This window comes from Bidens hawaiensis, unplaced genomic scaffold, assembly GCF_021521415.1.
Source record: "Bidens hawaiensis isolate Kalapana, Puna unplaced genomic scaffold, B.hawaiensis_p1.1 tig00026027_1, whole genome shotgun sequence".
Taxonomy (NCBI): Eukaryota; Viridiplantae; Streptophyta; class Magnoliopsida; order Asterales; family Asteraceae; genus Bidens; species Bidens hawaiensis.
Window position 1 is genome coordinate 161,809 of NW_027494194.1, and position 14,814 is coordinate 176,622.

The window sequence follows — 14,814 nt, forward strand, 5'->3', positions numbered from 1 at the left end:
TAGACCCTGACATTCCTTCTAGAAGTTCTTAATCATTACATAATGAAAGACAAAATAAATACAAGTGTAAGAGTCTTCGAGCAAGGTTTGTCTCTTGCACGAGCAGACTCAGTATGCAGGGTATGCTCGATGAGTGTCTTCGAGCATACTTTACTTAGAATATCTTCAGTGAAGATATTCTCCTCTAGCAAGGTTCATTCCTCTTGACCAATCCTTGCTTTGCTCGAACTAGTCCATCGAGCAAGCTCATTCTTCTTGATGTCTTCATTCTTGTCCTTGACTTATTGAACAATCTTTAGCATGCTCGGATGTAAATCTTGCTTGGGGAACTGAACTGTGCTCGAAGTCCTTTCTTTGAACACATGACATCTTCTTATTGCATCCATGCTTGTTCCCATGTGCTCGACTATCCTGTGCTCGTAACACTTGGTTAAAACTTGTATGATCAAGCTGTTTGCTCGATTGGCAATCTTTGCTCGATAGAAGAATACTCTTGCTCGTTGAAGTGTACGCTTGCTCGAAGCTTTAACACTTAAAGGAATTAACCATTAAAGGTTCTGAAGACCTTCCTCGAAGTAGTAAAACCATGCTCGATCGTCTAGGCTTGCTCGAAGTCCATACTTAGCCGTTTTCTGAGGAGGTTGAGAAGATTCTAATATTCCTTATAGAAAATCTGACCCAACAACCCCTAATACACATGACGAAGTGTCATTCAATAACATCATCCCCTTCAAGTTCCTTACTTCAAATGATTTAGGTGAAACTATCATTTATCCTTTTGTCTCAGATGTCATGTCAAATCCAGAGACACAGAGTGATCACTCTCTATTGATTTAACTTAGCAGGCCTTAGACATCTTACTCTCAACGAATAAGAAGGACAAATCCTCTTTTGACTACATATGTCTCTCACAATCACCTTGTACTATACCTGATCTTAGCCTTATGTACCGTCTTGTTTCAGAGCAACGAAGAACTAAGTCAAAGTATAATATTTGGTGAATATCAAGACCCAATATGTATCTCAGGTCGGAGGATACTATGATATTTGCCTTTCCTAAAATTTACTAAGATTCCATGTAGTAACATTTGAGAGCAGGTCAGTCCAATATTTATATCCCATAAATATCTATGAACCTTGGCAGCAACCTTTTGCTCTATATTCATACCTTATAAATATCTACCAATCCAAGTTCATAATAGTCTTACCTTTACACTTGTTCCCACAAATATGAGCGACTATGGACATTTAGAATAATTAACTTATTCATGGATTTAAACATGCTAAAATGGAACATATCTCAAAATGTCATAATGATAAACCATAATCATATGAATGAGTGAAAACAACAATTGTTCCGGTATCCAAATACAAAATCGATCAAATCCAATCACTAGAATATCGAAATCCTAAGGCACAAGTGTGACCTTCATGCTTTGGCCTTTCAAAGAGCTTCGTGAGTGGATCCGCAATGTTTTGATCGGTGTGAACTTTGCGAATACATATCTTTCCTTTCTCAACTTCATCCCTTATGTAGTTGAATTTTCGCTCAATGTGTTTCATCTTTTGATGTGCATGAGGTTCCTTGATTTGAGCAATCGCACCCTCCTTGTGACAAAAGATCTCTAGAGGGTCCTGAATGGTACGGACCACCCCTAGATCGGCAATGAATTTTCTTATCCACGCAGCTTCTTGACCTGCCAATGAGGCGGCGATGTATTTCGATTCTGTGGTGGACAATGCTACCATATCTTGTTTTGAGCTCTTCCAAGAGACTGCCCCACCATTCATAACGAAAACATATCCCGATTGTGATCGAGAATCATCTCGATAGGTTTGGAAACTCACATCCGTGTAACCCTTTACAACGAGTTCCTCCTCACCAGAACCATATATTAGAAACATGTCCTTAGTCCTTCTAAGGTATTTCAATATACTTTTAACCGCCTTCCAATGGCTACTTCCCGTATTTTGTTGGTAACTACTTGTCATGCTCAAAGCGCATGACACATCCGGTCTAATACATATCATTGCATACATGATGGATCCTACAGCCGATGCATATGGGATTCCATTCATTTTTCTTGCTCATCCTTTGAGCTTGGACATTGAGATGCACTCAATATCGTTCCTCTTTGAATAGGTACCAAACCTCTCTTAGAGTTTTCCATCTTGAACCTCTTAAAGATTTTGTCAATGTATGTACTTTGGTTTAAACTTATCAACCGCCTTGATCTATCCCTATAGATCCTTATTCCTAAAATATAGGCGGCTTTACCAAGATCTTTAATGGAAAAACAACTTACAAGCCATGCTTTTACACCTTCCATTTCCAAATAGTATTATGTCATCAACATACAATACTAAGAAAGTGATGATGCTCCCACTTGCTTTATTATACACACAAGCTTCATCGGCGTTCTTGATGAATCCAAATTTCTTAACTTCTTCATCAAAATGGTGATTCTAGATGCTTGCTTCAATCCATAGATTGATTTCTTTAACTTGCATACTTTATTAGGATGTTGTGGATCAACAAAACCTTCGGGCTGAACCATATGACATCTTCCTCAAGATGCCCATTTAGAAAAGCGATTTTGACATCCATTTGCCAATTCTCATAGTCATAATATGCGGCTATGACAAATAATATCCTAATCGACTTTAGCATTGCTACGGGAGAAAAGGTTTTATCATAATCAACCCCTTGAGTTTGACTAAAACCTTTTGCTACAAGTCGTGCTTTATGAGTATCCAAGTTTCCATGCATATCGGTCTTCTTCTTGAAAACCCACTTACTTTCAACCGGTTTGGAATTAAGAGGTGGTACAACCAAATCCCATACTTGGTTGTCATGCATGGATTACATCTCAACATTCATGGCTTCAAGCCATTTGTCACAATTGGATTGTAACATTGCATCACGGTATGTGGTGGGTTCATCCGAATCTACCACAAAGCATCCATCCATGAAAAATCATATCTTTTGGGTGGATGACTAATTCTACCGGATCTGCGAATGTTTTGTGTGTCTTGATCAACCATTTGATCATTCTCAACAACCTCTTGTTGATTGCTAGTATCAACCAAACGTGTATCGGCTTGTGGTTCTCAATTCTCCTCGAGTTCCACTGTTCTACTAGTACCTTCCATAAGGAACTTAGTTTCCATGAACTCAGCCTTCCGAGCAACGAACACCTTTTGCTAGGTTGGGTTGTAGAAATAATATCCCATAGAGTCTTTGGGATATCCTACAAAGATACACTTAGTGGATCGATTTTCAAGTTTGTTTTGGGTGTTGTTTTTGACATAAGCCTCACAACCCCGTACCTTTAAATATGATAAAGATGGAGCCCTTCCATTCCATATTTCAAAAGGTGTCTTGTCCACTTTCTTGGTTGGGGCCATATTTAAAATACGGGCTGCGAAGAGCAATGCGAAACCCCAAAATGATAGAGGCAATGTGCTTCTAGCCATCATAAATCGAATCATATCCAATAGAGTTCGATTCCTCCTCTCGGACACACCATTATGTTGTAGTGTTCCGGGTGGAGTAAGTTGTGAGATGATCCCACAACTTCTAAGATGATCTTGAAAACCATCACTTAGGTATTCACCTCCTCTATTCGAACGAAGTACTTTAATGGTTTTATTGAGTTGATTTTGTACTTCATTTTGGAAGACTTTAAACATTTCAAAAGCTTCATCTTTGTGTCTTAACAAGTACACATACCCATAAAGACTATAATCGTCGATAAAGGTAATGAAATATCTTTCACCATTCCTTGTCATTGCCTTAAAATGACCACATACATCCGAATGTATGATACCTAATAAGTCTTTTGCCCTTTCGTTTGTTCCACTAAAGGGGTCCTCGGTCACTTTCCAAGAAAACAAGACTCACACTTATGAAATGAATCATCTTCACTTGATTCCAAAAGACCATTCTTTTGAAGTGTATGTATGCGATCTTTGTTTATGTGACCAAGGCGACAATGCACTTTTAAATCAAAACCATATTGTCTTACTCAAATCCAAATCCTCTTTGAGTTTCTTGGTTCTTGATTGGTACAACGTGTTATCATAAGATGTGTTATCATGAACTAATTCATAAATGCCGTTAGACGGCATCACTTTAAAGTAAAAGACATCATTCATGAAAACATAAATACAATCGTCCACAAATTTTAAATCAAAACCATATTGTCTTAACAAAGAAACGGAGATAATATTCCTAGTCAAACTAGGAACATACAAAACATTATTCAAAATAACTTCCAAACCATTTGGAAGCTTCAAAATGTAATCCCCTCGGGCTTCGACAACAACTTTTGCTCTGTTTCCCATGAAGAGAATAATACCTCCTTTCTTAAATCCATTACTTCCTTTGAACCCATGCAACAAATTGTAAATATGAGTTCCACATCCGGTATTCAATACCCATGTGTTAGAGGAAATAATATTAAAATCAACATGAATCATGAAATTTGTACCTGAGGTTTGCCCCGCATCCCTCTTAGCTTTCAACTCTTTGAGATAGGTTGGATAATTCCTCATCCAATGCCCTATCTCCCCACAACTAAAACACGGGACCTTCGCGCTAACCTTTAGCTTCTTTTCTTTTGGTTTGGGTTGTTCCGCTTTCGCCTTCCCCTTGAACTTACCCTTGACTTGTCCCTTACCTTTGGCAACCTTTGCCTTGGGCTCCAGGTGATGCTTCTTCCTATTTCCTCCTTCATTGATCGTGAGAACGGGTAAAACCCTTTTACCCATTCCCGTCTCGGCCGTTTTAAGCATTGCGTGAAGCTCACCAATGCTTTTGTCCCATCCATTCATGTTATAATTCATAACAAAAGTTTCAAATTTCTTGGTTAGGCCATTTAGGATCAAATCCGTGGCTAACTCTTTTGAGACGGGATAATTTAACCGTTCGAAACAATCAATGTGGCTTTTCATTTTGAGCACATAAGAGGAAACCAATTGGGTTTCTTCCATACGACATGCATGAAGCGCTCGAACCGTTTCAAAGCGTTCCACCCTAGCTTGTGTAAGGAACATTTTCTTATGTTGGGTGATCATGTCGTATGCCCCATGAAGTTCAAAATCCTTTTGAATCTCGGGAATCATAGTTCCCAACATGAGGCAAGAAACTTGCACCGAATCTTCGTTGTGTTTAACCCAATCGTTATAGTTATCGGTATCGTAAACGCTTGGTTCATCGGGAATAGGATCCTCTAATACGTAGGATTTCTTTTCTTGATTGAGAACGATTCTCAAGTTTCGATACCAATCCATAAAGTTGTTATATTTTAGACGATCCTTATCGAGTATATCTCTTAGTGATAGGTTATGAATGGGTGGGATAATAACGTTAGGTGGATAGTTGATTGCGGCCATCTACAAATTTAACAAAGCTCAATTTTAGTATTTTCGATATCAGTAATTAATTTTAATCCTTAATACCCTTTATGTCTCCTAGACAATTAATGATTAAAATCTAGAACCCAACGTTACATTTAAATAGTAGTTAGGTGACCTTTATCTTACTATTTAAATTAACAAGGTAGTCAACGTTTGACGATTGCAACCCTTTGTAACTTCTAGTTTTATGGGATCGGTTAAACATCTTATGTTTAGTTGGCATGTTAATCCCATCAACAGCATTGTATGCCATGCTTCGGTGACCCTATTCACATGGTTTGCAATTTAAGTCGTCCTACTTACACACACGTGTGAGTTTACACATACAAGTGGTTAGGTGACCTTTATCCCACAAATATGGTAAACCCATCTCAAACTCACAAGTTTCCTCCAATGTGGTTAGGTGACCTTTATCCCATATCGAGTTCCCAAGTGATTCGACTGTTGAATAAAAGGATGGTGTTTTACTTATTTTATAAAAGAGATTTTCGTTTTCTAAATTCTAGATTGGAAAATAATTTATGTACCTTGCATTTGCATGCATTCAAATGTATGGTACTTAGTTGTAAAACCCATTTCCAAAGTTCCGATTAATAAAACCCATTTTATTATGAAATCATTAGCCTTTAATAAAACCAATTTTATTACCTAACGATTTCTAAGGAACTAATTTTATGATAGTTGTTGATTTTAAGTTGTTAACAATCCATATTGCAATAACGTAAACAAAAGTAAATCAACTACACAAGCATAAAACACACAACCACAAGTTCATAACCTTAGCCTCCTAATATTGACTACACTTGTTGACCGAAAACAAGTGTGCCAAAAAGTCTCTCCTAAGGGACCCAAAAGAACATAGACTTGTGTTGGTGAACTCCCACTTGATCCCGCATCTAAATGCTCCAAGTGTTCACTCCGTGTTGTGGTCTCCATCACTTTACTTGAGCTTCCTTCCTTGCATCTTCTTTTACAAAATTATATCCTAATACAATTTTCTATAGTAAAAGAAATGCAACTAATCTACTTATTATTACAAACCGAAAGAAATAAATAAATTGATTACAAAACCCAAATAAAATTATTACAACCATATTGAATGAACAAACAACCACTTGAATGAACAAACAACCATATGAATGAACAAACACCACAACACAATCTAACTACCAAACACATGGCCATGGCTAGGTTATGAACATCTATTACATATCCAAATATGTAAAAATCACAAGACAAAAATGGTTCCCCTTTTTCACTTAAAACTTTCGGCCATAGCTTAGGTAAACCGAAAGTTTCGGGTTTTGTTCAAACAAAACAAACAATCATCCAAATGACTTAATTTTTCAAGATTACCACATACATGTAAAGTATAATCTTGAAAAACCATGGGGTAACCAAAACCCCTAAAATTTTTGGCCAAATGGTAAAACCCACCATAAACCTGAAAATTTTTGGGTCTAATGAAGCATGCATCCGTATAAGCGGCTCTTGATGCCATTGTTGGGTTTTAACAAGATTATCAAAGCCATAAAACCTTACTTTTATGAAAAACGCAACGGAAATAAGTTTTAAATCTTGTTAATTTGTTGTGTACAAAACCGATTTTATACAAAAACCCAAGCCCGGATCCAAATACGAAATACGTACTTACCAACACATGCAACCAAAAGAAGTGCATGCAAGTTAATCTACCTTTCAAAACTGAAACCCGGATGAAGGAGATGAATAATGAAAGGCAAGAGCTTCAATGGAGAAGATCCTCAAGCTTGTATACCCCAAGCCTTCCAACAAACACCACTTATAGCTAGGATTTAACACTTGTATCTTCTCCTTGCTCCTCCTCTCTCTTGGCCGAATCCAAAGGAAGGAAGAAGAAGAAGAGAGAAAACTTGTCTTGTGTTCTTATGTGTGTGAAAGAGAGTGTAGAGAGAATTTTGAATGCACCTCTCAATTCCACCAATGGTTCACCTTGCATGTCTTATGTTATCAAGAAAGAAAGAGAAGAAGGAAAAGAAAGGAGGGGGAGGGGGGCTCTCTTTCTCTCTCTTTTAAAATTCAAACCAAATTTTATAACATAAAATATATTATGTCATTTCTTAAAATTAAACATAACATTTTATAAATAACATGCAAGGTAACAATTGTCACATATTGTTACTTAACCATATTAAGTAACACTATGGAACGCTCTCTCTCAAAATATAAATCATCCATATGATTTATTCATTTCACAAGTACATTGTATTTAGAAACCTTTTTCCAAATAACGTAAGTGTTAATATTTATTTATTATGATCACATCATCAATAAACAAATATAATTGGTGTTTGTCTAGCTTGTTATTAGGTATGACCCGACTTGGATCATGACGTACTAGCCACATCAATTACAATATGTGTCTTGGGCAGACCGAGTCCAACAACATATGTACTAATGTGTATTCGATGTTCGCATTAGTCTTATATTGTATATATACAATAGTGTGTATCAAATATGTTCAATAGTGTGTATCAAATATGTTCAATAGTGTTGTATTCTATGCAATACAACACTCTTGCATATATGCAATACCATGGTTGCAGAAGTCACTAGGCGGACCCTATGCGGTCGACTGGGAGTTGGGTGTACTCGAAGTACTCGGGGAGTACTCGGAGAGTAATTGGAATTGGTAAATATAAAGAAAATTAATTTCTGAATATTATATATATTTCAAATATAATATATATTTCAAATATAATAAGTATACTAATATTTATAACAAATTAAGTGAATATCAATTTAAATAAGAGAGACACATTTTTAAATACTAAATTATTTTAAAATTTGCTAATTATTAACTAAAAAAATTGACATGTTTTTTTAATATTATAGAAATATGAATTATATTTTATTCTTAAAGTCAAAATCGGCCCAATTGACCGATTATATGTGATTTTGGCTGAGGCTGATCACATTTAATCAATTCTTAGTAACTAGGCAAAATTGAAGAAACTCTCCTTGGTGCCATACCTTGTAGTGAGTACTCGGCCTTGGAAACCTACTTTTACAACATTATGCAATACACACTATTACACGTATACACTACACCAACAAGGGTTTTTTCTTTTTTTATTTTTTGGAATGTTATCAACATATAAAAGGGTATGTGTAGTTTTTAACTGTTCTAACACACACTGTAGTTTGTTTTAACTATTCAACATAATGACTCAAAAAAATAAAATTGTTGAATATGTTTAGTTTAATAGGTAAAAGAGTAAAGTTAAAATACAAAGTTAGACAAAAATAAGAAATCTGAGATAGTCACACAAAAAACCCCTCAAAAATAATTTCAAAAAAAAAAAACAATACTAAATCATAACTCAATATATAATTAAAAAATAAAAGAATAAAAAAAAACCGAAATGTTTCCTCCGTCACTCCCGTTCCAAAAAAAAAAGACGAAAGACATAATGCCGAAAATGAAAAAATAACAAAACGATAAAAAAATACAATGTATCGCAAAATATAATACAACGGCAAACAAAATATGACACAATACTGAGTAATATAACACAATATCAAGAAGAAAAGACGCAATGCCAAGAAAAAAAACACAATCAATAACGAAAATAAACATAACATACAATGATAAACAAAACAACACAATACTCTTTTTCACTAAGCATTGTCTCATTTTTTTTAGAACGAGAAAGACGTTGGAAAAATTTTTGTGTTTTACAGTTTTCGTTTTTGTATTAAAATTTGAGTTATGATTTTTTTATTTAATTTTTTATTATCTTTTTAAAGGGTATATTTTATTTTATTTTTTTTTGCTACAAATCCTCCTTATTTTCTTAATTTTTGTTCTTTTTTGATAACTTGACCCAAAGTTTCTATTACAAGTTGTTAAACATTAAAAACTATTTTCTTTTTTCAAGGAATGAAAATAGGTGAAATATTTTCTCTTTCCAGACCAGGGTACTCGGTTTCTATTTTTTAAAATTTAAATGGTTATTATACAATCCATGATTTTAATGTTGTTTCATGTATATTATAGTGAGGTTGTGGTTCATATGTGACTGCTCTTTACCTATTAAAGAGTTCAAGAACTTCTTCTGATGACAACATATTAAAGAAATAAAGAGTTCAAGAACTTCTTAGTAAGCATATCTTGTCATGTTGCTATTTACCATAATAAATTATGTTCTATATTCTCACCGGGACTACAAATTTCACTTTTTTTTTTCTTTGAGCATGATTTTCGTGTATTATTTATTTGTTTCCCAAAAAGATAATACAGAGACATCACTAAAGAATATACGCATGTGTTCTAATTGGGATAATATGTTATTCATTTGCTAAGTTTATAGCTTTTTATTGAACGGAGGAGCAGATATAAAAGGACTTGTATTTACAAGGCTTCTAATTGTCTGCTCCTTGGCTTGTATATATTATTATCCTGTGGTTGGTGATACATTTGGAAGATTTGGCATTGGGCTGCATCTCATGGGTTATTTCTTTTAGTTGTACTTGTAATTAGTTATATTTATTTGGAAGACTCACAACAATATTAGCCACTCCTTATATAATAAATCCCCTGGGCTGTGCCCAAAAAATAGTGTGATAGGATGTGAATGCTCTGAGATGGTTAATAAATTATGTATGAAAAAAAAAAAGAAATTGATAGGTTTTGACAAATCCGTACTTTTATTTCTTAATACTTATCATGTCAAATGGGTACCTATAATACGTTCTACGAGCAATGTTACAAACTTAGATCAACCTATTTTTATATTAGGTGCAGTAAAAAGTATCTAATTTAGTAATATCAAATATTTGGTCATATATTGAATAAGACCAATGGCGGACTTGGTGGAGGCCGGTGTGAGGTAATTACCGGCTTACGACATATATTGTCGCCGTATGTTGAATGGAAGAGATTCATAGTAGAAAAGTCTTCAGCTGAAAAGGCGTCTTTAAGAAACAGAGTTGAAACATCGTGTGTTTCGTGTGGCCAGAAAGGACTGAAGAAGCCATGATATTAAATTAGCAGGAAGACACAAAGCAATATATTTCCATGATTATCAAACAAATAAAATACATATCTTAAAAGAAAACCGTCATAACAGTTTAATATATTTCGAAGAATCACAAGTATGTTTAAATTGCAAACATCTTAGATATGCGTAAAGAAATACAGATTAGAACTTGGAGTTGATAAGAAATGATACAAGCATGTTTAAATAGAACCATTAACGATGCTCAGATGGTAACAATACCATTAAAGCACAACCTCTTTCAGCATTTTCTCGATTTCATCTTGGGACAACCTTCAACCGTCAGCAATGATTATATGTGCCTTATTGCCGGTTGATTCTAACTCGGCGGTGACCTGAAGGATGCCATTGGCATCTATGCTAAAGCAAACCTTTATGTTCTCTTGACCGGCAGGGGCTGTTGGAACACCATACAGAGTGAATTCATCAAGGAAGATGTTGTCCTTGACTTCACTGCACTCACCTTGATAGACTAGGATTGCCACAGCTTCTTGGTTGTCATAATGAGTTTCATAAGTCTCCTCTTTCTTTGTGGGTATTGGCGTGTTCCTTGGGATTATTACGGTCATATAGTTTCCTTCTCCTTCTTTAACGGAAATGCCAAGGGACAAAGGGGTCACATCTAAAAGGATCAAATCCTTTACGGTCTTATTGCCTTTACCACTTAAGTTTGCAGCTAACACTGCTGCGCCATGAGCAACAGCTTCATCCGCATTAATGTTCTTGCAAAGTGTTTTCCAGTCAAAGAATTCCCGGAGCATTTCTTGTATCTTGGGATCCGAGTCGACCCAACAACAAGAACAACGTCATCCACATTCTTTTTGTCAATATTTCCATCTCTTAAACAGCTTTCCACATGCTCAATGCACTTCTTAAAAGAAACCAGCATTTAGCTCCTCAAACTTTGCTCTCGTAAGTTTCAATGAAAAATCAATGCCTTCATGCAAGGAATCAATTTCAATTGAAGTTTGAGCTGTTGAGGAAAGATCCCTTTTGGCTCTCTCACATGCAACTTTCAGTCTTACCATTGCTTTCGCATTTCCACTCATATCTTTCTTTTGCCTTTTCTTGAATTCTTGCACACATCAATGGTACCGTCCTTGCTGATTGTGAGAAGAGACACGTCGAATGTCCCACCACCCAAATCAAATACGAACACAGTTTTCTGATGTGGGTGGTTTCTGTCTGCAAGCTTGTCTAGTCCGTAGGCAATTGCAGCTGCTGTGGGCTCATTAATCAAGTGCAAAACATTGAGGCTAGCAAGTGTACCGGCATCCTATGTCGCATGTCGTTGCTTGTCACTAAAATATGCAGGAACCGTGATCACCGCATCTCTAACTGTTGTTCCAAGGTATTCTTCAGCAGTCTCTTTCAAATTCTTCAGAATCAAGGAAGATATTTCTTCAGGCAAAAATTCTTTTTCTGCTCCATTATGTTCAAGCACAATAGCTGGATTATCCGCAGACCCTTCTATTACCTTAAAAGGCCAGGACTCTATTTCCTGCTGCAATCTGTTTTCACTGAATCTGCCTCCCATCAAACGCTTAACGTCTGAACATTATCAAACATAAAAGTACATAAATTTAAAAAATAACCAATTCGAATAAGGAGAACATAATCATCAAGAAAAAATTAGCTCCTAAGTGATAGGTTCATTTAAAGTTGGAATTTTTGTTTACCAGTTTAGTTTATTTTTTTTTGTTTTCATATTGCATTTGCATGGTTTTAGTTATCTGTTGTTTAGTATAAAAATATATCCAGGTAAGTTGTAAACTTCATGTAGTTCTAGATATACAGAAAACAGTAGAAGTTCGTTCGCTTAAAATATCATGCGTTTGTTTCTTACCACAGTTATTCCAAAACTGGGTAATTGGAAAACCTAGGATCTTGTGTGTTAATTATACAGGTTGTTGATTAGAAGAACTTACCAAAAACGGTGTTAGTAGGATTCCTGGTGATTTGATTTCTTGCACCTTCACGTACTAAAATCTCCTCTTCGTTACAAGCCACGCATGAAGGGGTAATGTTATTACCCTGTTCATTCGGAAGGATCTCAACACGGTTGTGCTGATCGAACCATGCAGCCACACATGAGTATGTCGTTCCAAGATTAATACCAATTGCAATTGCTTGAGCTTTTCTCGACATCTCAAATATGTTTCTCTCTAAACAATGAATAAGAGCAGTACAGATTCTGGATCTGAAATGCAAGAAAATAAATATCTGATTTTTCAGAAACAATAACAAGTCATGTTGGATGTATAATAGATAGAGCCATTAATTAATTGGCCATGTTGCATTATTAATAAAAGTTTATTCGTTAGTTGAATTATAAGGGTACAAAACCACCATTGACTTTTAAAACTTGGGTCTTTATAAATAATTATTCTAGGAGTTGGTCGTGTGTGAGATGAATAGGTCTATATATGTTCTAATGTCAACTATGCATGATTGAAACATTAATCTTTTAAAGTGGAATACCAAAAGTTATTTTATATTCGTCAATATATATAATTTTTTGTACTGCTAAGGTGTTAAAAGAACGCTTCAAACTGTTTGAGAAATAGTTGGGGGTAATGATAATAATAATAATAATAATAATAATAATGGGTAATGTAGGATCAGAAAATAAGAACACACCAGAAATAAGTAAAACAACTTAACTTTGTTAATGAACGATTTGAGGAAATCTAAGCAGATTACACCACAAACAGATAAACACAAACCTAAACAATAGAAATTTAAGATAACAAACTATGGCCATCCAACACCTATACAGCCTTGTTGTAAATGACTAGCGAAATGGTAACAGAAAAGTAATAAGATGAACATGCTAGTTTTAAATGTAAAGGACCGAAAATACTAACGACGCACGTAACGGGCAAGCGTGCCTGTCATGATATAGTATAACGAAGGTAGGACACCAGATATCAATTTGTGGAAACGATAGCACTTGATACTTAGTTATCTACCAATTTGTAACCTGTGAAACTATAGAATAATTAAACTTAATATATAGAAAGCAAATTGTAAATTAGAAATGAGAGTTTAGTTTGAATAAGAAGTTTTATTTTTCTAGTAAGGTTAGGAAAGATGGCGTTTTGGTCCATTACTTACATTTTAAAACCCACTTAAATCTTCACCAACCTCCTACATATTAAAACCCAGATCTCAAATACACACCACCATCTACCGCCACCGCTCAACTGTCCGCTGCCACCACCACCTGTTTCGCCATCACCGCACCCTCGTCCTACTCGCCGAAAAAACGCACCCAACCACCGATGCACTTCCCGCTCACCTGAAAAATGGACATTCCCACCGGATAAACACACCCAACCGCCGCCACACCCACCTCCCGCTCTTTGAACCAACCACTAATATCCACCATCTTTACCCGCCTCATGCTTGCTGGAAAAGAAACCTGCAACAAGTTCTGGTTTGTTTTAATGGTGGTTCCGCTACCGGAAAACGACTCGCCATCGTTACCTGTAGTGATGGCGGTGGTGGTGGTGAGTGGTGGAATGGTGGGTGGGGTGGTGAACGATGGTGGTTGTGGCCTATGGTGTTCATGAGATTTGAGATGAGGCATGTCGTATGAGATGAGAACTTGAATTTGTGTGACATCCCATATCGGTTGGGGAGGAGAACTAAGCCTTCTTTATAAGAAGGTGGATGGATACATTCCCCATCATAATGCGTTTTGGGCGCTTAATGGTAGTGAATGAGAGGAGAACTCCACGGTTAAGCTTGCTCATGTGGAAATAGTATTAGGTGGGTGACCTCCTGAGAAATCTTCACCTGGGCAACCAAAAGCAAATCCGTGAGGCGATAGTGGTACGTCCCGGCCAAAGTGGACAATATTATGGTGCGGCGGTAGCTGGGCTATTACAGGGTATCAGAGCTAGGGCGGGACCGATGGTGCTAGGTTCGACGAGGACGCTTGACCCTAGGGAGTGGATTGTGACATCCCACATCAGTTGGGGAGGAGAACTAAGCCTTCTTTATAAGTAGTTGGATACCTTCCCCATCATAACGTGTTTTGGGCACTTATTGGTAGTGGATGAGAGAACAACTCCACAGTTAAGCATGCTCATATGGAAGTAGTATTAGGATGGGTGACCTCCTAAGAAGTCTTCACCTGTGCAACCAAAAGCAAATCCGTGAGGCGATGGTGGTACATTCCGGCCAAACATACAATATTATGGTGCGGCGGTAGCTGGGTTGTTACATACATGCTTGGTTTTGTGACATAGGACCTGTAGTTACATTACTTAGAAGGACAAAAACCTGGAGAAATTAAGAAAAAAAGTTGAAACGAACGAAAACTACAAAGTATTACCGAATTACTCGT

General features: G+C 36.2%; 1 pseudogene across 1 annotated transcript; it reads right to left on the reverse strand.

Moving 5' to 3' along the window:
• Window positions 1–10,684: 10,684 nt before the first annotated feature.
• Window positions 10,685–14,052, reverse strand: LOC143572826 (heat shock cognate 70 kDa protein-like; annotated as a pseudogene). Its single transcript, XR_013142327.1, has 3 exons — window positions 13,762–14,052; window positions 12,389–12,683; window positions 10,685–12,011 (listed from the first exon to the last, which is right to left on the reverse strand). The product of XR_013142327.1 is annotated as a heat shock cognate 70 kDa protein-like (transcript).
• Between the last annotated feature and the right edge of the window lie 762 nt (window positions 14,053–14,814).